Source organism: Harpia harpyja, chromosome 8 (genome assembly GCF_026419915.1).
Source record: "Harpia harpyja isolate bHarHar1 chromosome 8, bHarHar1 primary haplotype, whole genome shotgun sequence".
Classification (NCBI taxonomy): Eukaryota; Metazoa; Chordata; class Aves; order Accipitriformes; family Accipitridae; genus Harpia; species Harpia harpyja.
The window spans coordinates 18480621-18505740 of record NC_068947.1 but is presented as its reverse complement, the minus strand read 5'-3'; the positions used below and the strand labels follow the sequence as shown (position 1 = coordinate 18505740).

The 25120-nt window shown below is 42.3% G+C and overlaps 1 long non-coding RNA gene across 1 annotated transcript; it reads right to left on the bottom strand.

The window, feature by feature from the left end:
- Window positions 1–225: 225 nt before the first annotated feature.
- LOC128144745 (uncharacterized) lies at window positions 226–4130 on the bottom strand. The gene is made up of 3 exons (XR_008236182.1): window positions 3917–4130; window positions 3469–3583; window positions 226–281 (listed from the first exon to the last, which is right to left on the bottom strand). It is a non-coding gene; the product is annotated as an uncharacterized LOC128144745 (long non-coding RNA).
- Between the last annotated feature and the right edge of the window lie 20990 nt (window positions 4131–25120).

Genomic DNA, 25120 nt, shown 5'->3' with positions numbered 1-25120 from the left:
AATATAGCGCCTGTAATTATTGTTCATTTATTCTCTATAATAGTGTCTAATTGCATCTATTACTTATGCAGACCTCCCAAGGTCTTGCACATAAATAACTCCCATCTACTTGAAGTTACTCATATCCTGCAGTAGAAGAAAATTCCTGTTCACATTTCACTGCAGATTTTTCTTCAAAAACTCAAGAGTATTTGTTCTTCTGTAACATAAAGCCAAGGAACTCACCTACATACCCGAAGAATGTGCACAGACACAAGTCACAAATGAAAGAACCAGAAGAGCTGAAACATAAGAAAAAATTGTTTCAAGGTAGTGCTTCATGCTTTCACTCATGCTTGGGAAGAGCATATAGCTTCAAAGCTGAAAATGTGTGAAAAAAACATGATGAAGTCTCTCATCATTACTCTTCAAATCCATTCCTAAAACTGTTGTTTGCCTTGCTTATAAAATGTTAAAATTAATTAGCGGGCTAAGGTGCTGATTCTACTGTGCATTATGCTAGAAATTACTGTTGTTATTCCATTTTACATTTGGGGCAATCTTCCTTTTTGACTGATACCTGGTCAGTGAGGCATCGATCATACTGGACCATGAAGGCACTACAGCAGTGTAAAGGTGCATGTGTTGGCATGCATGATAGAACAGGAATAAGTTAGAAACAGTGTTTATGTACTATTAACAATGTAAAGCCAGGTTCTTATGCAGTTTACTCATTTGGGGAAGCATCTCACTCCACAATTATATCTATTGATTAGAATAACTGAAGATTTTCTATCTGTTCTCAACAGAAAATAGAGTTCAGCTGTAAAGGTAAAAATAAGGATTATGTATACAAATGTATTTGTACATAATAAGAGGTATATGTATTATTTGCCTGATCACTTTGCTGACGTCTTCCATCACTTTTCTCTATCTTTATTCTGTTCTTTGATCAGCTAGCCCCAGAGATATAAACCATGTCAATGATCAGAAAGGACTACATACATTTAAGGTGCTTCTGAAGTCTCAGTAAGGAAGGACTAAGCATGCTCTTATCATTCTTATTATCAACAGGAATTCATTTAATTTTAAACAGTAATAGATGAATATTTCCATCTCCAGGCAGTAAAATGACTATGAGTCTAAAGTAAAAGTAAAAGAGAAATCCTCATTTCATATTTCCTGAACAGTTGGCAATCACAGGTTTTGAATTTTATTGAGTGGGCAATTTCTTCTTAATTTTAATTCTGTCTTGATTAAACCTTCTTTCTGGTGATTAGATTTGTATGCACTAAGCTGGAAACCAATTTCAAAGACAGATGTCCCTTTTCTATCACCCACCATGAAACTCTTCCATATGGAGAAGGTCAGTCAGAAGCCTAGTCACGTTTTAAAAGTCACTGGATTTTGCAAAGCAAGGAGGAATTTCACCCATAAATCTTTATACATCTTGTTCCACTGATAAATTAACACTGAGACTGAATTTTTTATTACTAATATAATAATAGTTATACTGCTGAGTGAGGTGTTTTCAGCATTTTTGGACTGGAATCAAGGTGTTCCCCAAGTGGATGTAAAATACATAGCAAGTTTAACAGCTTCTTACATTGTCTTTTAAATTTTCCCTGGCTCAATGTAAAAATCTATTTGAGTGATTTCAGATAGCACAAAAGAGAGCTCCAGCTTCCTACTTAATATCTGTGCTAACATCATCATCCACCATGTTTAGGAAATTATTATTTTGCAAGGGGATACTTTCTTTTTATGGATAATAAAAATATTTGCTGGCTTGGATAATAAAGCTCTATTAGGAGGAAGAAGATCAAATTATTTTTTATCAGAACACTCAGTAATTCTTCCACTTCACTTGATTCTGGTTAGTTTAAACTCAAACTGCAAGATACCTCCTAATTCAATGATGCTGGATCAAACTTGTGAGAACTCTTTACAAAAATAGTGTTGACTCCCTAGACAAGACACCAACAGTATCTTAGCCATTTACTCGTGCATACTGGAAAATCAATTATTTGGAAGACTTTTCCTGCCCAAATCTCATCACTGGTCTACCTTGGATTTATGCGGCAACTGATAGTAAAGTGTGAAAGTAATTGGAGGCTGACCAAAGGCTGCCTTTACTCTACAAACTTGTGTTAACTGTTTGCTGAGAGCCAGTTATATAGATGTTTTGCTTATATATGTCCTGCTGACATCAGAGTATATCCCAAAGATATATTATTAAATGCATGGTATGACAGCTTTCACCTGATAGGAATCTATACCTCATCTTGATAGGGGCTGAACACTGAGTTAAAAGAAATGACCACCAGCATGAGAAATACACCGCTTCCTTTGTCTACCTAGATGCCACAATGCAAATCACTGCTATGCCCATGTGCAGTGCTACCATGCTCCAGAAGGTGCCCTTCCGACATCGGGGAGTGGCTGAAACGCTGAGCAAAGAAATCCATCAACCGGCCAATTCCACTGCTTTCATGTCTTGGGTGCCCAGTCCTCGTGAGCAGCAGGGTGCTGCTGCAAGGCGGGAGATCCATCAAATCTCCTTGACACGGAGAAGCACTTGACCACATCAGTCCCCAGCTAAAATTGTCCAAATCAGGCAATGTGGGTTCTTGACAACAAAAAACCCACACACCCACATAAATTACTATTAAAATCAGCAGTATGTGGTAAGGACCTGAGTGCAAGGTTTCACCCTTGGAAACTGTAAGCAACTAATAATTAGATTTCCAGGTCTTACTGACTCTTTACGGGTTTCTCAATTTGAAAGAGTGTAACTAACCAGTAAATGATGTGCTGTGGTCTCGGAAAGCAAACTGAATCAACATGTAGAGGATTTAGACCATTTCCATAAATATGTTTAAAAACAAAATTGATGGGAGCTTTCAAACAGGTCTTGAGTGAAAAAAATTTTGAAGGCCTGCACAATCTCTCCAGCTGATATCTTCTCCATATGTGCCTGAACTGCACAGCAGCCAAGAAGCTCTCTGAGACCTCAAGCCACTCTGACGGAATCTTGCAATGCGCTGCTCAACTGGAGGGAGAGCACAGCTAAAATTCCTGGCTAGGAAATACATCACTTAAAAACAAACGTGGTCCAGGAAAAAAGTCATGGAAAACATTGAAAACAGTCATATGGGTTTTTTTAACCGAAAAAGCTGGAAGTCAGCATGATTGAGGGTATCATGCTTGCTTTCTTATCAGAAGTATTTTTTTCTGGCCATTTATATCAAAAAGCACCATATAAAATTAAAAAAATAACCACCAAGACTACTCTCACTGTGCTAAATCATTAAATCAACTGTAAATTAAGCATTGAATGCACTCCCAAGTCAGGATCCCACCAAGTTTGTATGTTTAGCAATCACAGTCATACTGAATTGGGCATTTCAGAAATAAGGGAACTTTGCTTTGCTTAACTGGGTTGTTAATGATCCCCACATCCCATGATAAGAATTTAAAATTACTTACCTACAATTCATGCATTTAAAAGAAAAATAGCCTCAGGAGGTTCATTACTGCATACAACTTCATCCACAGCAAATTCTACATTCCTGCCCTTAAAAAGAGCAACCTCAGAACGGGCCTGCAGAAAGCACAAGAGAAGTACATATGTCACAAATAATATACTTCCCTCCCTGTGCCAAGCAATTTTCTCCATTCTTTAAAGCTGCTCTGTTGTCCATAGAGTATTACTCTGGCAAGTCAAAGGACCCTCCGCCAACTTCTGCAGGACTGTTCCAGTCACCCTGCTGGGAACTGGCTTTTGTGTCCGTATGTCCCCAAGGGAGTAAATGCTTGCACCTCCAGCATCAACTTGCCCCCTGTGTCTCCCCGAGCCTGGGTCTCTCCATGCTGATGTGGACAAGAAACCAGCAGAAAGGACAGCATAAAGGAAATGCTCTGCTCTGCATTTTACCAGGATTTCCCTAATCTTCAAGGGGGACATGGTCCTGCCAAGGGTTCACAGTCCCATGGGTTGTGCTTCCAGGATCTGGTTGTTTCTACCTCACTGGGTGCCAGGAGCAGCACGTGTCCTCCTCACCCCCCAGAGCGAGCCCCCCACATCTCTCAGCACCTCCCAAACTGCTCTGCACGCTGTGGGAAGTGGAGGGAGGAGCTGATAAAATAGGACCATTAATTGCTATGCACATGATTTATTCAGCTCCTTCCAAACCTGAGCTCCTGAGATCAAAGCAGATTACCATCCTCAGCTGCTCGGGGAGGGAGAAATAGCTGGGTATGCCACATGGGTTAGCTGGGATGGGCCTGGGCTTGTGTCAGCAGCGGTTGGTGGCTCCCATTCTGCTCCTCCAGCTCTGGAGAAAACCGATGTAGCTTAGCCCATGTTGAAGCACATTGTAAGAAGTGCAGACTAACATGTCCATACTGCGCAGCAGGGTGCGATAGTGCAGAAATCCTGCGCTAGGGCTGATCCAGGCCAGGCAGCACAGCTAAGAAGTCCCTCCACAAGCCTTGCTAGCTTGAGAGCACTTCCAGATAAAAAATACTGTGCAGTTCTTAGGGCTGAACTGGCTCATGTGAATTGCAATCCCCAGCTCTTCTACTTTATACTTCTTTTTACTTCTACTTGCTGCTTTTCCTTTTTGTTCATTTATTTGAACTTAACATTAAATGAGAACAGAAGAGAACATGAAAGGGCAATTCAACCCACCAAACTGCTGCCTAGGAAATATATGCATATGATGCATTAACATACTGGTCATGCAGCTCCAAAAGCAAGTAACGAACACCACCAAATCTATTTTACCATCTTTTAGGCAACATGAGATTTTCCTTTTTGCTTGCTAATTTATTCTGAGCATTACACTGTTCAGTTGTATTTAAACCAGATGCACATTGCTGGGGTTTTTTCTTCTTTTTGCATTTGTCGTTCATCTGCTGTGCTTGGCTAACAAGAGCTGCTTTTGTTAAGAATTTTTACTGCAATACATTCAAAGATCAGATGTCATCTAATTCCTTAACCCCAAAATCTCTCAGGTTTATCAGGATCTCTTTTCACCTTAGCAGATTAAATCTGGAGCGATTTTTCATGAAGGCCGCAGCTATAAGTAATACTATGCTCCTAAACAGATCTGTTATGTCTTATATCATTGCTAAAGGCATAGCTTAAACCTCGCTAGACTTGGGGGCTTAATGCTTTCCCTGACAGTCACTGCCTGCACCTTCGCCCAAAGGAGTGATTTGAAATGACATGATCCTGCTGGGTTCAGCCAACAGCCACAGCTTTCTCTAGGAAACAAATGGTGAGCCAGGTGAGAGGTTTAAGATGCAGGGCTATGATGCAGACAGCTATAGACATGGGGCCAGGAGGCAGAAGACAATTGTCTTCTCCAGCACTGCCTGGGCTTCACTCTTATGCAAGATGCACGCAGCCTGGACGTGTAGAGATGCAAGCACACTGCGAAGCACCACGCTGCCATAGGTATGGAAGCCCTGAGCCTGGGGACCTGTGCCTGCACTTTCAGAGGATCAGAAAGACACACAGAAATCCCCATAAGAACTAGCAAAAATCAGCCCAAAATATTTGCCATGGAAAATTCTGGGAAGAAAATTTTTCTGGTTTTTGCTTTGCGGTTTATTTGGATCAGAGTGTTCTCAAATATGGTGAGCTTGGGCCTTTTGAGCAAAAAAAACTTGCAAGTTTGAAAAGCAATAAAGAAATAAAAACACTTACGTTTCCAAAGCAAAGCCATTTTTCATCCCCAAAAATGTCTGACTGAAAAACATTATGTGTATCTTTATTCCCCTTCCCCCAAGAGAAAGAAACAGTGGCCGCCTGCAGAAACCCCTCCCTTTGACTCTGGATTGGCACAGGAAGGAGGGTCTGAATGGGAATGGATATGGGCATGCGTAAAAACAATAACATGAAAAAAGAGATGTTTAGTCAGGGGAGGAGGCTGGAGAATATTTTAGAAGTACTGCTGCATACTTCCCTGTTCTCATTCTTCCTTATGCAGCCATTGTTGACCACTGACTAAATGAACTGGCCCAGAGCAGCTGTTCTCACACTATTATTCATAATAAATGGTTCTGCCACCTTTACAGAAAACAACACAGACTCCACTGTAAAGGCTACGTGAATTTCTATCTGATGCTTTACTCTCCTTCAAATGTCCCATGGAGAAGTATTAGGTGAGAGACCCCAAGGCATCAGAGGCTTCAACACAGATGCAGCATCATTGATTTTGTGTCACAGGTACATCAAGCCATTGCCAACAGAACAGAAATGAAGACCCGCCAAACCCTCCTCCCAGAACCACCAATCTTCAGCCACACACCACGGGAGCACCGTGGGCCCTTGCTTCCTTCTTCCCTCACCTGCTTGCCACTCCAGCACAGGAGTGCCAACAACGAAGCTGTACAAGAGATGACAGCCCACGTAGCATGCTAATTTTGAATGATGGTAGTACCTAGAGATGGCTCTGCAGGTAATGGTGCATTCAAAAATAGATTTAGAAGGGGTCATAGGCAAGTGGTCACTATCTGTGACATTTCACACAGTGTTAGCTTTTAATGGCCCTGAGTTCTCTTTATCATTTCTACTTGGTTTCTCTTCATGAAGTTCTCAGACAGGTTTTTAATTTACAGCTCCAGATGGAATTTGTTCTTGAAGTTCCTATTTTTCACAGTTAACTAAAAAACCTATTTAAAATTTTGCATAAAATTTAATAAGAAAGTGAATCACGTAGAGTTTTGGAGTAAGAAAGAGCTTGGTTAACGTTGGATAATTTTATTCTACTGTTCCTGTGTCATGAAATTAAGTTTATTGTTCTTACAACTGAAAAACACCCTCTGAACAAAAGTAATAAAATATTTCACATTATGATTCAGATGTAGAATATCTCACAGCAGCTAGGAAATTCAAAGCTAAAGCATGTAGTATTATATACTCCACTTTTTCACCCGCAAGTTCATGTTTAGCGCTCCCACACACTATATACCCTCATACCTGTGCCAAAAAGCAGGCTGTGCCTCTCAGTGGATGCCCATACTACTAGGCACTACAAACATCCATGTGACTACAGCAAGCAATGTCGTGGCTGAAGAAGGGCAAAAGGAAAGCAGAACTAAGTTTGTAAGAACTGAGCCAAAGAGGATGGCAGCTGTTATTTGGTTATTTGTATTAGTTAAGTTGTATAAGCAGCGGGTCTTTTTCCAGCTTAACATAATTATGTACTTGCAGAAGTTGTTGGTTTTAATTGTCTGAGGATGTCTTTAACACTATTAGCAAGACAGCTCCAGTTTTAAAAAAGAAATTAAGATTATGAAATGGTGCACGACTGTGGGAGTGAATATACTGTTGCTCTACAACTGGAACTCACAGAAAAGAGTTGAACAATGGTGAATTTTACTATATTATAATTAAATTCTCAGTGGAAAAATACAAGCATCCCAATGGAGGTGTCTTGATTTGCATCAGATGGTGATGTGACTCTAAAAGCTTATTAAGAGTCATAAAATATTCTGATATTTATGACCTTTACAAATCTTCATGACAGAGCTTAGATTGAGCATTATAATTTTGTGAACTGCTTCTGATCATATTTTAATCATTACGAACATTTCAGAGTACTCCAAAAGAAAAGCATAATCACTTGTTCTCATTTAAAAGTGATTTAGGATACAAGTTTAATAAAGATATCACCACTGGAAAGCCATTTCACTATTTTTAACTGAGCATATAGACTAACGACAGCATCGGTAGTGGAGACATCATGGTATGAGCTGTCTGTTCTCAATGTAAACAGGTTTTTGTTGTTTGAACTGCAGTGTTTGAATGTCATGACTGAACAGAACAATTTTAACACAAATTCCCAGCAAACTCCTCCTGATTCCTCCCATCAGCTACCAGACTCCACATCTAACTCGTATCTAGTAGCTTAAGGTGGTGGGAATAGCTGCCTCAGGTCAAGCAGGTCAATTAGTTTATTTTCTAAAATCTGTTAAATCAGTCCAGCTTCTTCAAAATATCAGCTGAATGAGGTACTGTCTTTTAAAGCTGCTGTAGTATCACACTGAGAAGGAAGGTCAGTCATTAATGGCTATCAAAGACTCAAAAAAAGCTTACGGTGACAATTTTGATAATTATAATGAGTTTGCAGTGTTCAAAACAATCAAAGGCCTCTGCAACTTGTGATCAGTCCAGATGAATATTTTCCTTGGTGTACTTTATCACTTGGACAATTTGCTTGTACCTCACCTGTCTATTCCTTCCATATACTATATAGTTTGCATATAAGATCATTTTCCTAATCCTATCTGTATAGTTTTACTGTAAACACTCTCCTACATAAAGACCACCTCTACCTTGCCAACCACACTTTCACGAGCTGTTTCTTGAAGAGAAAAAAAAAAAAACAAAACCTGTTTCTCTTGTGGAAGTCTGTAAGCAGAGCTGTACATGTGTTTTCCAACCTGTGAAAGCCTGAAGACAGCGCACCACTGTACAGGTGTAATTAAGAAGGTGTCCTTTCCCTACAATGGAAAACTGACACTGTGCAAAGATTCAAAGCTCATTTGCTTCTTTTTCCAGCTTTTAAAACTGCAAACCTGGGAGACTGAGTTGCCTGAATAGCAGGAAGGAAAACATGATCTTTTCAACCCTCCCAGTCATTGGTCTGAGTCCAGGTATGGCCAGCAGTAATCCAAATCCCTCTAGTAGCTGTTTAGAAATCTGCATGCCATGAATTAGTGGCCACACGCCAGGCACTGATTAGGCATCACTCACTGGCGGTCCCTGATGGACAAAGCGATGGCACATTGATGATGAAACATGAGAAGCTTATTCAAGTGCTCTGTGGATAAACAGAGGTCTTCGCACTCACAGCCTTGAAGTTTGGATCTTCTCAAAAGCAGGCATTTTTTCAGATGTGGCAGTCGGTGTCAATATTTGCATTTTTACCATGTCTGCCCAAACATTTTGCTTCTCCCTGTTATCTCACATATGGATCAGGGTGAGTTTAAGGGCACACCCATGATCCACCCACAGCACAGGCTTTCCAGCACTATCCCAGCACTGAGTGTAACTCTACCTCTAACTTGGCTTCTGAATTAGATTAAAATAGCCAAACAGGCACACATTTCAACCTATTTCCAGTCTAAGGGTACGTGCATGTGCCATTTGACTGTTTCAGTAATGCTAACATTGACACGGCTAACCCCTCCGCGTGAGGCGAGGAGACACCTTCATCTCCCCTTTCCTGACAGGAAGATGAGGCATGAAGAAATTAAGGCCTGGACCCACAGAGACTCCAACACGAACAGTTGTTAGGTGCCTCCTGCTTGTGACAAGCTAGCCTGAGGCTTTTTCCATACCTCCCGCCCTGGCTGTAGCCATGCTCCTGTCCCCAGCTGCTCTCGTCCTCCCCTTGCCAAAGGCTGACACCTGCTCAGGTCTGCCAGAATAACTGCATGTGTAACCTCCCCCTCATGCAGTTCATGAAAAATAGTAAGGACTAGCAAAGACTTGCTGTTTACAGCACTGGAGATCAAGGCAATCAACTCAGAGAGTGGTTATCCTGGCAGAGCGGAGGTGATGGTAATCGCTGATGGAGGGGACAAGGGGCTGCAGGGGGAGGCATGGCTGTTGGCAGGGACACGTCTCGCTCAGCACAACTACCGCAGCACCAGCTCTGGACTGAGCAAAGCAGAGACCACCTGCAGCAGGAGGGTAAAGCACCCCCAGCCTCTGCCCTGCCTGCTTCGCCTGCACAGAGGTCTACCAAGAAACGCCTTGGAGGTCTGTGGTTCAGGCCGCCACTGCAACACCTGCAGCAAACCTGGCCTGCCAAGGGCTTTCTCTTCCTCCCCTGCCCTCCTCCTGGGATGCCCTGGTGCTTGGAGCTTCACCCAGGCTCCAGCCCCATGGCCCACGATCACAGCGGAGAACATGGAAGGGCACAGCACATAATCCTGGCTCTCCTAAACCCCGGGCTGATGTCCCTCCTTCTGCTCATAACAGTAAGAGTCAGTGGAGGAATCTACTGATCTGCTGCTAATCTCCAAAGAGCCTCTTCCAAACCACACGATACTGGCTCTCACTTCACAAAAATCTTCCAGACCAGCAAAAGTGAGGCTTCTCCGAGCACGATTTACAGTCACAAACTGTGCGGTTTCTTGTAGGTGGAGGCATAGTCAAACACTTGGCTCGGCACGCTACATTTCTGGTCTTCCCAAGCACTCGCAGTAAGTACCTCGGGAAATGGAGAGCACCCGGCGCTAATGATGTAACTGCGCTGGCCGAGGTGGGGACACACACCCACACGCACAAAATCTTTTATAGGGTGCGTGGATTCTCTCTTGTAGTTTCTTACGCTTTTATGTCAAACATGGCAGCTACGATCTCTCTCTCTGCTTGCAGTGGCAAAACATCAGTAGTCACACACATAGATTCTTGGATGGAAAGTGAATTTATCTCTTGTTGCCAGTCTCATTAGAAACAAATAATAAGTATTCCAAGACTTTTTCAGTTCCTGCGGTCTCTCTCCAAGAGCCTTGCTTTCTGTTACAGCTCAAGCGAACTGCCCTGCTCAAAGGTCACAGAAGGAAGTCTGTGAAAGAACTCGAATTCAAATCCAGGTCTCAAATCCCAAACTGACTATAATTTTATAATTAATTTATTCTATGTAGCAAAAATGTTATGCATCTTATTTTATTATTTGGAAGTAGGGCCTTCTGGTTTTTATATTTCATCATAGGCATCAGTTCCATAAATACTTTCTGTATGTGACTAATCCTATGCAGTGTCTGAAGTCAGACTACTAAAACACATGTCTGCAAGATCAGGGCCTAGATTTGTTTTCAGTCATTCTTGTAAGAAATTATTTAGCTTCCGAAGAGCTAAGCCACATCTCAGAAGGTTTTTAGGAGGAAACCTAGAGGTTTGCCAGAGCCTGGGCACATACCTGTCATCTCTTCTTCTCAAAGTCTCCCAACATGCTCTGTTAAAGCAATGGTATATTAGCCCTACAGAAAACAAGTGAAAATCGTCAGAAACATGAGTGTATGGATCAATGGTATCACAAAGGGCTAATTAAAAAATGTAAAATCCTCTTTACATCTGCTACTAAAGTATATCACTCTTTTCAGCTGCTATCATTTGTTACACTTGCTGGACTAGGCTTGGAAGGACTGTCATGCGAGGGAAAATTACCTGCAATCCAGTCAACAGAGTGAGCACACAACAGCAGCAAGCCTTCATGACAGCACAAAATTTCATCATAAATAACAAAGAGTGAATAACTCAGCTACAAAACTGGATCAAACCCGAGCTATTTCTGATTTAACATCCAGCCATCCGCAGTCCTGTACTGCCATCTGCAGCCTCCTGATAAAAGTCAGATTGCTAAACCAGCAGACTCACATGGACCTTAACAATGGTGTGGTCCCTGTAAACATTAGGAGGGTTCAGTGGCAGGCAGATGTTTTTTTCCACAAATATTATCATATTATAATCAAAATATTCTTCTTTTTCAAGACGATGTTTGTTCTTTTTCCAGCTTTTTTTTTATTTTCTATCTCACTTCTCTGCTGTCTTTGCTAACTGAAGTTGAACGTCAGACCCAGAGTGCAACACACTTAATAACCCAGAAAGTTTGTAATACAGTGATAAGTAAGAGCATTTTAGAAGTCGCACAGGATGTCTCAGCTACATACGGAAATTGGTTTTAATTTGTGTAATTATAGTTGCAGCATTAAAATTGAGTTTTAATAGAATATATCCCCTACCATCTATCACCAGAGAAATATAAACACCTTTTCTTGTATGCAAAAGTTGCCTGAACTCCAAAAACATGCTATAATATGCTCTCTGTTCTAGGTTATGGAAGCAGATCAGCTAAAATGGTGCTGGGCCATTGCCCATCAGGGTACTGGCATGTGGCTGAATGTAGCAAGGTACGGTAGCTTAGCAAGCTACCATGCACCAGTGGCGAGCAACTACAGCTGACCATGATCCTCCATGAAACTTCCCCCAGTCTGAGAGGTAAAACAACAACCCCTTAGGGGCTGTTGAAACAAATGAGTTTAACTCAGGTGTGTTCCAGAAATGCTGTAGGATAATCATAATGATCTTTTCTCCAAAAAAAGAAAAAGGTCCTGGATTAAGAAGAGAAAATAGGCATGAAAAAAGTGGCTTGGAAAGAACTGACTGTTTTACAGTAATAAGATAAATCAAAACTATCCACTGGCTGTCAAATAGCAAATAAGGCACCTCAGAACATCAAGTCTGCCTTGAAGGGAGCAGCTCAGCTGCACCATTTACCATAACCCCTCTAAGACCTGGTATAACTCAAGTGTAAGTCAGACCTGCTAGAACCTGAGTGACTAACAGGTGCCTTGACATTGGTTTTGCATGTCTTGTCCCTCTGTTGCTAGGAGGTGACACATCAGTCAGTGGGTATTGATCACAGTGTACGTGCATGTTGCAAAACAGGCTGCTGCTCTTGAGGAAGAGCAAGGCACTGAGTGCAGGACACCCCAGCAGCACTGGGAACACCAAGCTGGTAGGAGACAGGGCTGTCGGAGCAGACCATCCTCTCCCAAATTAGAGACTAAGCATGCTGCTGGGAGGTCAGTGGGAGCCAGGGGGATATTGGCTCTTTAGAGAGGTAAGATGCCACATATTATCAGTGGTATCTCACCTCTGTGTAAGGTAGCAGCTCTCAGCTCTCGCTGTGTTCAGAAGTCATCAGAGTAACGAGCCATGAGCTGCTGCAGCACCAAGCTCCTGGCCCGGTCTCTGCCCTGCTGCTTGGTATTTAAAATCCACCCATGCACTGTCTTGGGAACTCACGCTTCTGGCGCTAACCCCTGCTCTAGAGCAAATTTTCGAAGTAAATTGTTTCAACGTTGCTAGTATAATATAAGGATTTGGTAGGCTTTGATCTGAAAGAATGAGCCTGAAAAGATCCATAATCTCAAGAAATTTATTCAGGGTGATTGTCATGTTCTGAAAGATTTAGCACTGTCTCACTAGCAGCCCATGGGCCAGATCCTGCCTTCTGGACACTTGCAGCTACAGCCCTTGTGATGCAGAGGGGAAATAGCTACTTGGTCAGCCTTATCTTAAAAGCCAAATGCTTCTTCCAGTGCCTGGTCAAGTCATAGTGCTTAGTACTAGACCCAGGAGTCTCTTAGGAGGCAGGGGTTGAGCCTGCTTACACTGGCACGTGGCCAGAAAAACCATCACATCAAGGAAATCAGCAGGAGGGATTCCAGAACTGGGATCCAGCCCCATAGCTGATGAGGTTGAGCACCCTGAACTGGCCACTTGCAGTTCCCCACATACCAATGACACAAAAAAGTATACATTTAATTGCTGGAGGAAAGGTCTTAGGGAATGCATGTGGAAATTTGAACTGTACCACAGGGATCAAATAGGGAAACATGGAGAGAAAGTGATCCATGACTTGTCTAATACATAATGCTCTTACTGCACAAACTGCTTCAAGGAAATGGTTTGTAATAGTACAACTAATCCCTACTGCCAGTATGCATCCTTGCAAGTATTAACATAGCAAAACAGTAGCCAAAACATAAAGATCAAGGACACATCAATATTAAAAACTATTTTTAAAAGAGGTAAATTATATTCCCTGACATCATTTTTTATCTTAAATGTATTGCCCTATGTGAAGGAGTCACTGCAAAGAGAAAGGAGATTTATGGCTATATAGGAAAAAGTGCAGGACAAATTGTAGAGGTAAATGAAGAGATTATGTTACCAGAGATATTAGAGCTAAAAATCATACCTCATGAATCAGTGTGCAGGACTGTTGTTGAATTTTCATGTAGCCAGACTGACATCTTGTGGCTTGTGCAGAACATTTAAATGTGCACCTTGGGGGAATTAACCTGTAAATTCTTACGGCATGATAAGAAATAACTTTTTTCAGCAGAACAGTATGTGGCTCCCCCAGCATATTAGTGGTTGCAATCATGAAGTTTATATATAAACTTTCATTTCAGTTTCTGCTTTTGCAGGTACTTGTTAGCCCTAACTCTGTCTTAGCCTAATGGTAGAGCTGCATTTAAAGACAGTCGCTCAAAAAAGTGTTCAACAGTAAAAATTGTAAAATTGGCTCAGCATTCAGGAAATTATACAGATTACTAATAATTGTATGTCCTTGTTACCTTTATTCATTTTTAATATCAGGGTGAAAGTTTATGAAATACAAAAATGGCCCTTTTTGATCAGCTGACATGTACCCTTACATCAGTATTTAGTGACCAGCAGCAACTGCTTATTGAAGAATATGAATATAGTTTGGCCCAAATAAAATTAGAAGGTCTGACTAATCTTCACTTCTCCAGTCTTAATGAGACACCATCCTCACACCAGTTTTAATCCACCCTGACTGCCAAGAACATAAGCTCTTTTCTCTCTTCAGCCTGTAAGGCAAAGAGAGTGGGGAGATCAAGGATGATGTTGGAGCAAGGAAAGGAAGGATTGCTGGGGATCTGTAACAGAGAGGCTAGATAAAAGAATATGCAGGGACAATCAAAGGACACATCCACACTGTGCCAGGGTAGCTGGCACAGATCTTCAAGCTACTGGCAGCCAAGTCAGCAGCGCGTGAAGCCTCCTAACCCTGCTGATTTCAGGGCTGGGCAGCCTAGGCACAGTGCCGAGCTCACCCAGCTACTCGGCTCTGGGCTTGAAGCTATGTCCTCTCCAGCCAGTCACCCAATACCAGAGGGGCTCAAGATGAGTTCTGCGATCTTTGCACCACGCTTCACTTCATGGTGTAGGCTTACTCCAAGCCATCATTACAGGTCAAGCCCAGTAGATGTCTTCAAGGGAAAAGGGCAAGGAAGAGTTAGGAGATGGGATTAAATAAAACAGGGTGAAAATGGAAAGCAAATAAGACAAAACCTGCCAGAAGAAAAGCCAGCCATCCTCTCCTTCCTGCTTTTCATGGCTCCATGGAGGAAAAAAGAAGCTCTCAGGGCCACCCTGCAAAGCTCTGACACTCGACACAGCACTTAATGTCCCTTGTATCTGCCACGTGAATTCTTACAGAAGTGGAAAAAAACGGGGCCTCCCTGTTATGAATAGTTCACAGTTGCTAATACCATATAGACCATGTACTTTAGGAAAGGGTCCTCCAGAGAACAGTTCACAGCAAGACCGTACCTAAAGCTGTGAAGTATCCAGAGTCATCATCTCCCTCTCTTTCCATGGAGGCCGCAGAAGGAGCTGAGAAAGACCTGTCTCCTAACCCAGGACACTTGGGTGACTGCCCTGAACTAAGGGGCAAATGTTCCAACAGCACTTGCAAGACCTTGTAAGCCTGACCGCTGGGCACATACATCCACTGTACGTGCTCAGGCATCCCCCACACCTAGGAGCTGGAAGCTAGATGTGGGTGTAGTCCCCTGATGACAAGGGAAAGAAGCAGAATGCTCTGCCAATAAAAGCTGGATTTTTTTGTTCTTTATTTTTAATGTGAGAGAATAGAAAGGGAGGAATTAATGTCACCGTGCTAAGAGAGGTATTTCTGAGGGCAGAATGGAGCCACATGCCCAAGTAGATCAAATTACTTTGGCTGCAGTTACAGAAAAGCAGCAGCCCGAGCTGGCCTTGAGCAATAAACTCAGCCAAGCCTTTCCCACACAGCTCCACTCATGTACCTCAAACACAGCCTGGATGCAATGTCCTTGCTGTCCCAGCTGGGATCTGCTTTCCATCAACAGCTGACATTCACACCAAATTGTAGAGTTTAATATTTATCCCTAAACACATAAAGCCTGCTAATAAAAATGGACTGGGAACTATTTGGTTACAGTTACTAAGGCACCAATAGGCAAGAGTGGGAGTTCACATCTCTGAGCCTCAGGCTGTTCCCATCCTCCCCGACATGCTGCTCCCAAGCCATTTCTCAGCTTCTTTGCACTTTAAACAAATTCTGCCTCTAAAATGTCCAAAGTCCTCTCACAGGAAGGGCAATGGGTGGGAAAGATGCTCCCTCGACATATTCCCTTCTTTTCCCCACAAGGTGATTCCACCTTCTGGCCCCATAAGGGGGCAAATATTTAATAGCAGGCTATTTAAAAGCAGAGGTGGGGTGCTGTGGGGGTGAGGGGGTACCATGTCTGTATGACCTCTCCCAGCTTTGCCCCACCATTTCCACCATACTTGAGACCACGCCTGTCAGGCACTTGTTTTCCCACTGCCTTTAAAACCACATATAATAGAGGGAAGAAGACTAGCTCACTCCGTTTCTTACTTCCCATTTGTCTTGATATAGGCCCTTAAAATACAAGCATTATCTAAAGACTGAGAGATTCATTCGCCTGTTGGTATTGTTAGGCAGTCGGCAGCGTTTGCAACACAGACGCCCGCGTAGATGGGAAGTGTTCAGTCTTCCAGTCTGTTAAGTCAACACATTTCATGGCTGGTAACAACCACAGAAAATAATTATGAACAGTGACAATGTAATTAATAACTAATTTCAGGACCATTTGGTTCCAATAATGGCAGCTGGCACGCAGGTACGTGGTTACAGCAATCCTCCCCGCAGGCCTTCACAGCTCACCGTATCCAGAGGTATCAAATGACTGCAGACTGCATCAGCTCATCATTAACTATGGTTGCAAGAAATTCTTGAGACATTAACGAAGTTTAGGGACGTATGTATGGAGATCCCTAAACTTCTTTAAAATGAGAGGAGCCATCCCAGCCACAGCTGTCAGCACTGGCGCTGCTGAAGCGGAGACCAGGTCATGCACATGACACTTCACACTAGGGCTTGAAGCTGCATAGGTCAGTTTTAAATGGGATAAATACTCTTGAAGTATTACTGAAGACTCTAAGGACTATGGATGTAAGCACAGCGAAGTTTTCAGGGTGAAGCAATACCTTTTATTAGATCAACTGATAAAACTGGAATAAACAGGCAAGCTATGAAGCACCCTAGCTGAGACCCTTCTGAGCCAAAAGGGGGTTGTGTGCCCCAAAGCTTGTCCAGTTTTTCCCATGTGTATGAGCTAGCCCAACAAAGGGCCATACTTCTCTCTAGAAACCTTCCCTTACTTAGGGGAGACCATCACAGCAACACGATTACCGCTAGTGGCACCAACACAACAACTCAAGATCTTCCCCAGATCTGAAAAACCAGACAAGCTGGCAGACATGCAAGCTCTTTTTCAGAACGATGACTACAAAAAAGGCTTCTGCATGTCTTCCTCTTGCAATGTTTTGAGTTACTGTAACAGGCAATAGAACCTCTCACCACAGGCACCATCTTGCCTAACTAGGCCAGTTTGTGGTAAAGCTTTGTCTTCTTCAACTCCCTTGATAAATATTACAGCACCATGTGGTAGAGATCATAATTTTTAACTGTCCAAACCCATACTACAATTATCTGCAAAAAGACAATGCTATTGAGAACTGACCTCCTCAGCAAAGTCAGTGCCTGTACCTTCTCCAGGAGGCAAAACAGTCCAAGGAAGAGGACAAAGCCTGGTAAACCTGAATTTGGCAAATGCTGACTCTCAGGACTTCATGAAGATGTTTAGATAGGCTTTGCAGGCTCTGAGAAGTAAGCTTGTGGCTGCTGTGTCTAATACTTGTCATATCTAATTATTGTACAGTATTGCACAATTGCCTAAGTGAATTATGTGTTTCCTTTGAGATACCGTGAGCTGTACTGGTCAGCCTAAGGAACAGCGTGCTGGATTTTTGATCAATGAACCATCTGACCAGGTGAGGCTATCCTCTTTCTTGCACTATAAATGTGTACAGATTTTGCCTCACATGGACTTGCAGAACTTAATCTCACACTGGCTCTGGACAAGTGAAGAGGCACAATGAGGATCTTCAGCTTCCTCCAGCATCAAAATACTATGTGTTCTTGGGGAGATCTACCAGCAGTCAGCATCACCCCCATGCAGCTGAAGGAAATCCTTTCAGGGCTGTATCCTTTACAAGCAAAGCTCCGGGGGTCAGACCCAGCCTCCTTTATGTTCCCCAGGTAAGTGGCATTGGTATTTATTGGAGTAGGTTTTCAGCAGCATACACGTGGACTTAATTACGCAGCCCACATTGCCATTAATGACAGCCAAGCACCTAATCCTCCACATGCAGCATGCCGAATATGTTACCCTATGAAACTGCAGCTTCACAGTTATTGTACTTCAGTTTATGCAGTTTCCCTTATGCTGTGCTGATTGGATTTTCATTCTGTGTCCAGGAGCATTCCAGTCCCTCCAGTAGCAAACAATAAATGAATCTTAGGAGGCTCTGGTGTACTTAGGAGGCTCTGGTGAACCTATCAAAAGAGGCAATTTATTTCTGAACTTGGCACTAGGCATGGCGTGCCTTGTAAATGTCAATTTGTGTATGTGTGAGCATCTGACACTACTCAGCAGCACACAGCTGGGGCCAAGAATTTGACTGATTCTGGCTGATTTGCAAGCCTAAAAATATTCTCTTTTATCAATATCCATTTTTTCGCTTATTTGCATGCTAAGAAAATTCTAAGCAGGCAGTGGTTTCATGGATCAATCCACAACAGCTCTGCGGAGACCAAGTACGTGATGACCTGCCATAAACTGTGTGATGACACAGTTAGAACCATTGCATAAGAAGTGGCCCATATATAGGCATACTTTGATTTTCACTGTTTGTCTGTTCTAATGCTGCAGGAATCAGAGACATTTTAATCTCTTTTATTGTTTTGTATTCATTTACATGCAGTGCCCAAAGGCCTCTGGCAAGCAGAGAGAGGGCTATATAAGTCAAATGCATTGTTATTACTGCTGTAGTTCCTATCATGGGCCCAATTCTCTTCCCATTGACGTCAATGGCAAATCTTCCAATAATTTCAGTGAGAGCTAGATTAAGCCAAAAATCTATGATCACACCCTGTTATGTTTTATACCAACAGTACTGTGGGCTCCAGCTGAAAATTTTAGCATTCATTACAGTATGGGAGATACAGGGGGCTCTAAAAGAGGTTTTGATGATAAATGAGTGCATTTACATGGCAAGCTCCTCCATTCGTCATTGGAACATGACAAAGGTGGCTGCCAAAATAAAATCTTCAGAAATACCAAGAAAAAAAATGCAAACTTCTAACTTTTCTTAGAACAAATCAGGGGAGTTATGTAGGTTTATATGACAATTTTGAACCAATCAAGAATTAGCCTGATAAAGCAGTAGAATACTCAAATGACACCATAGGTTTACAGCTTGGGTGTACTATTTTTTCCATTTCAACAGTCCTCTTCATTTGGTGACTCTCAGTACTGCCCTGTCACTTTCAGTTTCACCCACTGAGCCCCTTCATTTCTCTCTTTAATGTTCATTTTCCTTCCTTTCCCTAGTCTTCTCACACTCTTTCCTTCATTTTCGTACTCTCATCTGCTCACTGCTTTCCTTCTGTTTGCTGTCTCTCAGAGGCCTCTCTCTGTGTTATGAAGGAATTCAGCCACTTACAGCCACCCAGCTCTTCACACCTGCAAAGCTTTTTCTCTCTGTTGCCAACTTTTCTCCTTTTTCAACACCAGAGCTGCATGCTGCTTCCAACTCCTACTTTCAGGACTGCTCCCCCTCCCTCCATCTTCTTGATTCAGCTTTTGTTCCTCTTTCTTAGCACTTCGATGTGTCCCCCCTAAATTCATTGTTTTTCACAGTCACCTTTTCCAACATGAAAGTTCAATCATCTGCCTTGTCTGATGGACTCTGCAGCCCATAGATCTGCACTGACACCATTATCCTCTCTTGAAATCCAAAAAATAGGTCAAACCAAGATGGGTAAAAACCCAGCTAAAAGCTCAACATGTGATGGTTAATTAATGGCTCAAAATCAAACCAACAGCCAGTCACAAATGGCATTCCTTGGGGGTTGATGTGAGGTCCAATACTTTTCAACATATTTTTCAATGGTCTGTATAATGGGACTGAATGCCCACACCAAGTTTGTGGATGACACCAAATTGGGAAAAAAGATATGCTGGAAGGAGATGAGCCACCACACAGAGAGACCTCAACAGGCTGGAAGACTGAGCCAGCAAGATTGCTGTTTAATATGAGGTTAAAACAGTAAATGTTTGAGGTTTAATGAAGACAAATGTAGAGTCCTGAAGCTGGGACGGAACAATCCCAAGCAGCAGTACAGGCTGGGGACTGGCTGGCTGGGGAGCAGCTCTGCTGAAAAGGCCCTGGGGGTCTGGGCAGACAGCAAGCTGAGCATGGGCCAGCAGCCTGCCTTGGCAGCAAAGGCAGCAAACTGTGTCCTGGGCTGCATCAACAAGAGTACAGCCAGCAAACCAAAAGATATGATTATTCCTCTCTACTTGGCACTTGTCAGGCCACACCGGGACTATTTCACCCAGTTTTGCTTTCTCTCTGCTCAAAAGAGACACTGAAAAATGGGAGACGGTCTGGTGGATGATAATCACCAGTGATTAGAGTGCTGGAGAACTTGATGTGGAAGGAAAGGTTGAAGGAGTTGAGTTTTTCAGCCAAAAGAAGGTCCATGGGAAATCTAATCACAGTCTTCTAATACCCAAAAGGTCGTTTTAGAGAGGTAGATAGAGGTACAGAGAAGTATTGCCTTCACAGGGATGCACAGCAACAGGACAAGAGGCAATGGGCACAAGTGACCAGGAGAAATGCCACCTAGATATAAGAAAATAATATTCCCTGTGAGAACAATTCAGTATTAGAAATGGTTGCTCAGAGAAGTAGTGGAATCTCCTTCACTGGGAATACTCCAGATTTGGCTTGGCAGGTCTCTGGATAACCAAACCTAAGGCCCCGCTTTCAGAGAAGGAAAGATGATGTCAAGTGGTCCCTTCCAATCTCAGCTTTTCTGTGATTCGGTAAAAGCATGGGCGAAGAGGCACATGTCAAATTCTGGATGTCTCCTCTCAAGGAGGCTTAGAAGCATTAAGAACAAGGCATGCAGGTGATGAGATAGACATAGGACAGGTTCAGTAGATGAAAGTATGTGAAAGCACATGAGGAAGTAACATGAAGGGCAAGGATCTTTGCAGGGTCTCCTCCCTGATGAAAGCAGAGCTGATCTCTGAAAGGAACAGATGAAAAATGGGTGAGCTGTTTTTCACCTTAGCACGGTGACCAGGAAATTCAGCCACAGAGCAAGACACTGCAGGGGTAGATGTTGCACAAGTGATGGTTCCTATCTGAAAGAATCTGTCCACATATAACACAGTAAATGAGACTTATGGACTCTCTGGAGAGTGCCAGAGACTAATATAGTATTAGTCAACACAACAGCACTGGTTGGGAACCAGCTCTGGGAAATGGTAGCTGAACAGTTGAGGGCAGGGATGTGAAGCCTTCAGTCAGTAGCATGTACCACTGGATGGAAACTGAAGCCATCGCACTCTGGAAGCTGTTAAGCTGCCGACAGCCTTTCAGCTCTCATTGTGCTGCTGAAATCTTTCTGGAGCCTGTGGTGATGAAGGCCTGAAGCTTCATCTCTGGTGGCCCTGAGACACCCCTACCACCTTACAGCCAGCAGAGTCATCGTGTGGATTATACATGGGTGTGGGTTAGTGCGGGCCATTTGCTGAAATTTCTAGAGCAGCAAAGGGGATGTGTGTGGGGGGGTCCTATCTGAGAAATGTACACAGGTGTTCAAGTTGTGTGAAATGTTATTCTTTAGGTGTTATTTGGTACTTTTTTACTGGTGGTGTTATGTCTGATTCATGCTGGGTTTTCTTCTCTCTCTCTCTCTCTTTTTTTTTTTTTTTATTCCTGGAAGGTCTGAGATCTGTCCATGCACCAGCAAAAACATCAGGCTGCAAGGCAGGGAAAAGGGAGATTGCATTAATGTTGCATAGTGATACCTCAGAACATGCCACAGGCTCCACACTGCTCTTTGCTCCTCACCACAGTCCTTCAAGGGATAACCTCAACAAGTAAACTAAGCCTACGGAAATGTTAGTTGCATCAAGAGATTTCAGACTGCTGATCAACGAGGACTAGGACTATATCGCATTCGTTGTGTTCAAACACAGGGAGTGCAAAGTGTAGGAGACGGTCAGCAAGGTGTAAGCACATCCCATACCCCATTTTCCTGGCAGACTGCTCGATTTGTGCCACTAAGGAGAACTTATGTCCCTCAAGGAGGAGCTGCAGGATCTGTCTTCACATGTGCTAAAAAGCTTCTGCAAATTTTGGCAGAAGGTTTAATGGCACCATCAGTGCAAGTCAGTGTTAAGTCCAGGCAGACTGCTCTTCCTAACTTTCTGTCTTATTGCTGTGATATGGCTCGTCTGAAATAATCATGCAACATCCACCAACACTGAACAACACAAACCGATCACCCCTGAGGTAATTCCAAAAGCCTGAGGTTTCAGGAAACACATCACTTAAGATACCATGCGATGTCCCTTGCTTTCAAATGAACTACCAAGCATAACTTACTGCACACATGGTCCCAAAATAATCTGTGGGCTTTGAGAAGCAACATCCTGCAGCTTAAGGAAAATTCATAATACCCACATAGACTAACCTGCTGGCTGGAAGAAAACATTTTCAGTACAAACAACTTCAAAACACTGTATTAATGAATTTTGCAATTTGTGCATGATCATCGTCATGCTTTTAACAGGTCCTTCTGGAAAATACAATAGAATAAAGATTATTTGGCATCATATAGGCATATAACAAGATTAACAAGCCTAGTCATTGCAATCCATTTAAGACGTATTTACCCCAAATATTGCTTGTGTTTGTTTTCATAACATTTCTGAGAAGCAGGGAAGTGAATCACAAAGAGTTCAAGTGACTTGCTTAAGTGAAATTACAGCAAAGGAGAGACTTGAACCCTCTTGAGTCCTCTGCTACCCATCCTATGGACCACCCTGCCTTAGCCTCTAAATTATACATGATGTCAACTCTAGCCCATAATAAGAGTCAGTTCCTGCTCTGGAACGCAGATCTGTAAAATTAATATATTTCTGCTGATATTAAGAATCATAAACTTTTTTGCTTCCTGAAGTAGGTATTTACTCTTATTTCTACCCCTTCTAAGTACTGCAAAGCCACATCCATTAAGGAAGAATGAGTAAGACTCTGCTCTGCATCATAGATTGATATGTTTTACTGTTCTGCATCATGAATTAACAGTTTTCTGCATCATGTATCAATATGTTCCAAATCCAAGGCCATAATCCTGTCTCTCCAGACAGCCTCTGGGAGACAGGGAATGAAAAAGATTAACTAGAAACAGAATCTGAAGAACGTGTGCTTGCATAAATACAACGCAAGACACAGTTTGGCTGGTGGAAAGTTATGGTGACAATGAAGAAGTCAAGGAGAATGCAGCTTGGATTTCAAGAAGACCGGAAGCCTGCAGAGCTGGCAGGTGGACAAATATGTCTTATAAACTCAACAAAATTCCATAAAAGCTGCTGTTACATAGATGTGAAACTATATCACACCGTATTTTCTGTGCTATTGTTCAGAGTATGACCTCAGTAGTGTAGAAGGCCTTTCAGCATGTATTTTGTACTCACTTTTTTTTTCTGAAGGAGGAAAAAAAATTCAGATTGCACATGTAAATTTTTAATTTGTCCTTTCAATGCTAGGGGATAAATTCACACTTTCACAGCTGCAGGTTTTGGCCCACAGCTTTTTTTTCTGCATGGCTGAGCTTTTAGGACAGCAGCACATCTGAAAACCCAGTGCAGATTGATAGCAACAGTGGGCAGAAGTGGTGACAACTGCATTTGAATGGGTCATGTACAGTCTTCCTACTGGCACAACAGCAGGCCCATGAGAAAGTCAGAAAAATAAACCAGAGTGTTAAAAAAAATGTATAAAAATTATAGGAGAAAGCACAAGCATTATCCCCCACTCTGTATTGACACTGAGGCCAGCTCCTCCATTAGGGGCACTTCAGTTTTATGTCAGTGAGGGCAGGGGAAGGATGGAAGAAATAAGTATTTATTTGTGTTAACATACAAAGTATGTTGATGACATTTATATCCTTTTTTCTTTATGCTCAATGAATGCAGACTCTTCAGCTTATGGTAATTCCAAGCAGGATATAAATTGCCATCCACATTAAGTTAGGGGCTTAGTCACGGGATTTTACAGCAGATGCTTAGAGCAAGAGACATTTTGAATACTTCATAAACAGTCTTGGAGACATGGAGTTTCCAGCTCCCATCCCAAGAGTAAAGATCTACTGTTCCGACAAGCTAATCAAGTCATGATATTTTTTAATAAAGGTAGCACAGCAATATGGTACATTATGTGGTGGTTTTCTTCTGTGAGTAACCACAAATTGCTACACACCGCCAGTAACCACAAATTGTAAGTACTGCTGCAAGTACTTGCAGTACTAATAGTTCCTTTTAGACTAAAGAACCCTGAAATATTGGGCCGTATAGGCTCAAAAGCCATCTATCTTTTGAGAAGAAGGAAAAGTAACCATCAGATTCAGCCTATAGACACTTAAAGTTTTATTGTACTTTAATCAAAGCTCAATTAGTCACAAGATATATTTAAACAGACTTCAGCAATAAAATGGTTGTCTCAGGCTTGTCTTACACAACCAAAGAGTAAAAGAATAATGTTTTTTTAATGGAAAACATTTTTGTTTGAGTTAAAGAACATTTACAAAATTAACTGCCAAATCACACTCTTTGCAAAGGAAAAATATTTTAATTGGCTTTCACATTTTTCCTGATGAGGCATATTTGTTATCTTTTCCATCCATGCACCTAAAACCGTCCTCTGACTGAAAGGAGTTCTTCAGGTACCATGTTAGTGCTGTCATTGTTATTCTTAGTGCAATATCTGGACTATTGTGGTAGCTCTATAAAATGTTTTCCTGATGGCACACAAATCTTGTCAGCAAATGTACTTCAGTCTGCTCATAGCTGGTGTGTACTACAGATAAATAACTAGTGAATTATACATGTGACTTCATTTAATATTCTTGGTAAACTGTTTATTATGTCTGTGGCTATACACTGCTCTCGCTCTGTCTCCCACTCTTTACTTTGCACAACTTAGTGATTAATGCTTAAAAAAGACAAAACCTCTGCCAGTTTGAACAAATAGTTCTGGGGACTCGATACATCTGGGCACGATTCCAAATTTGAGGAGGCG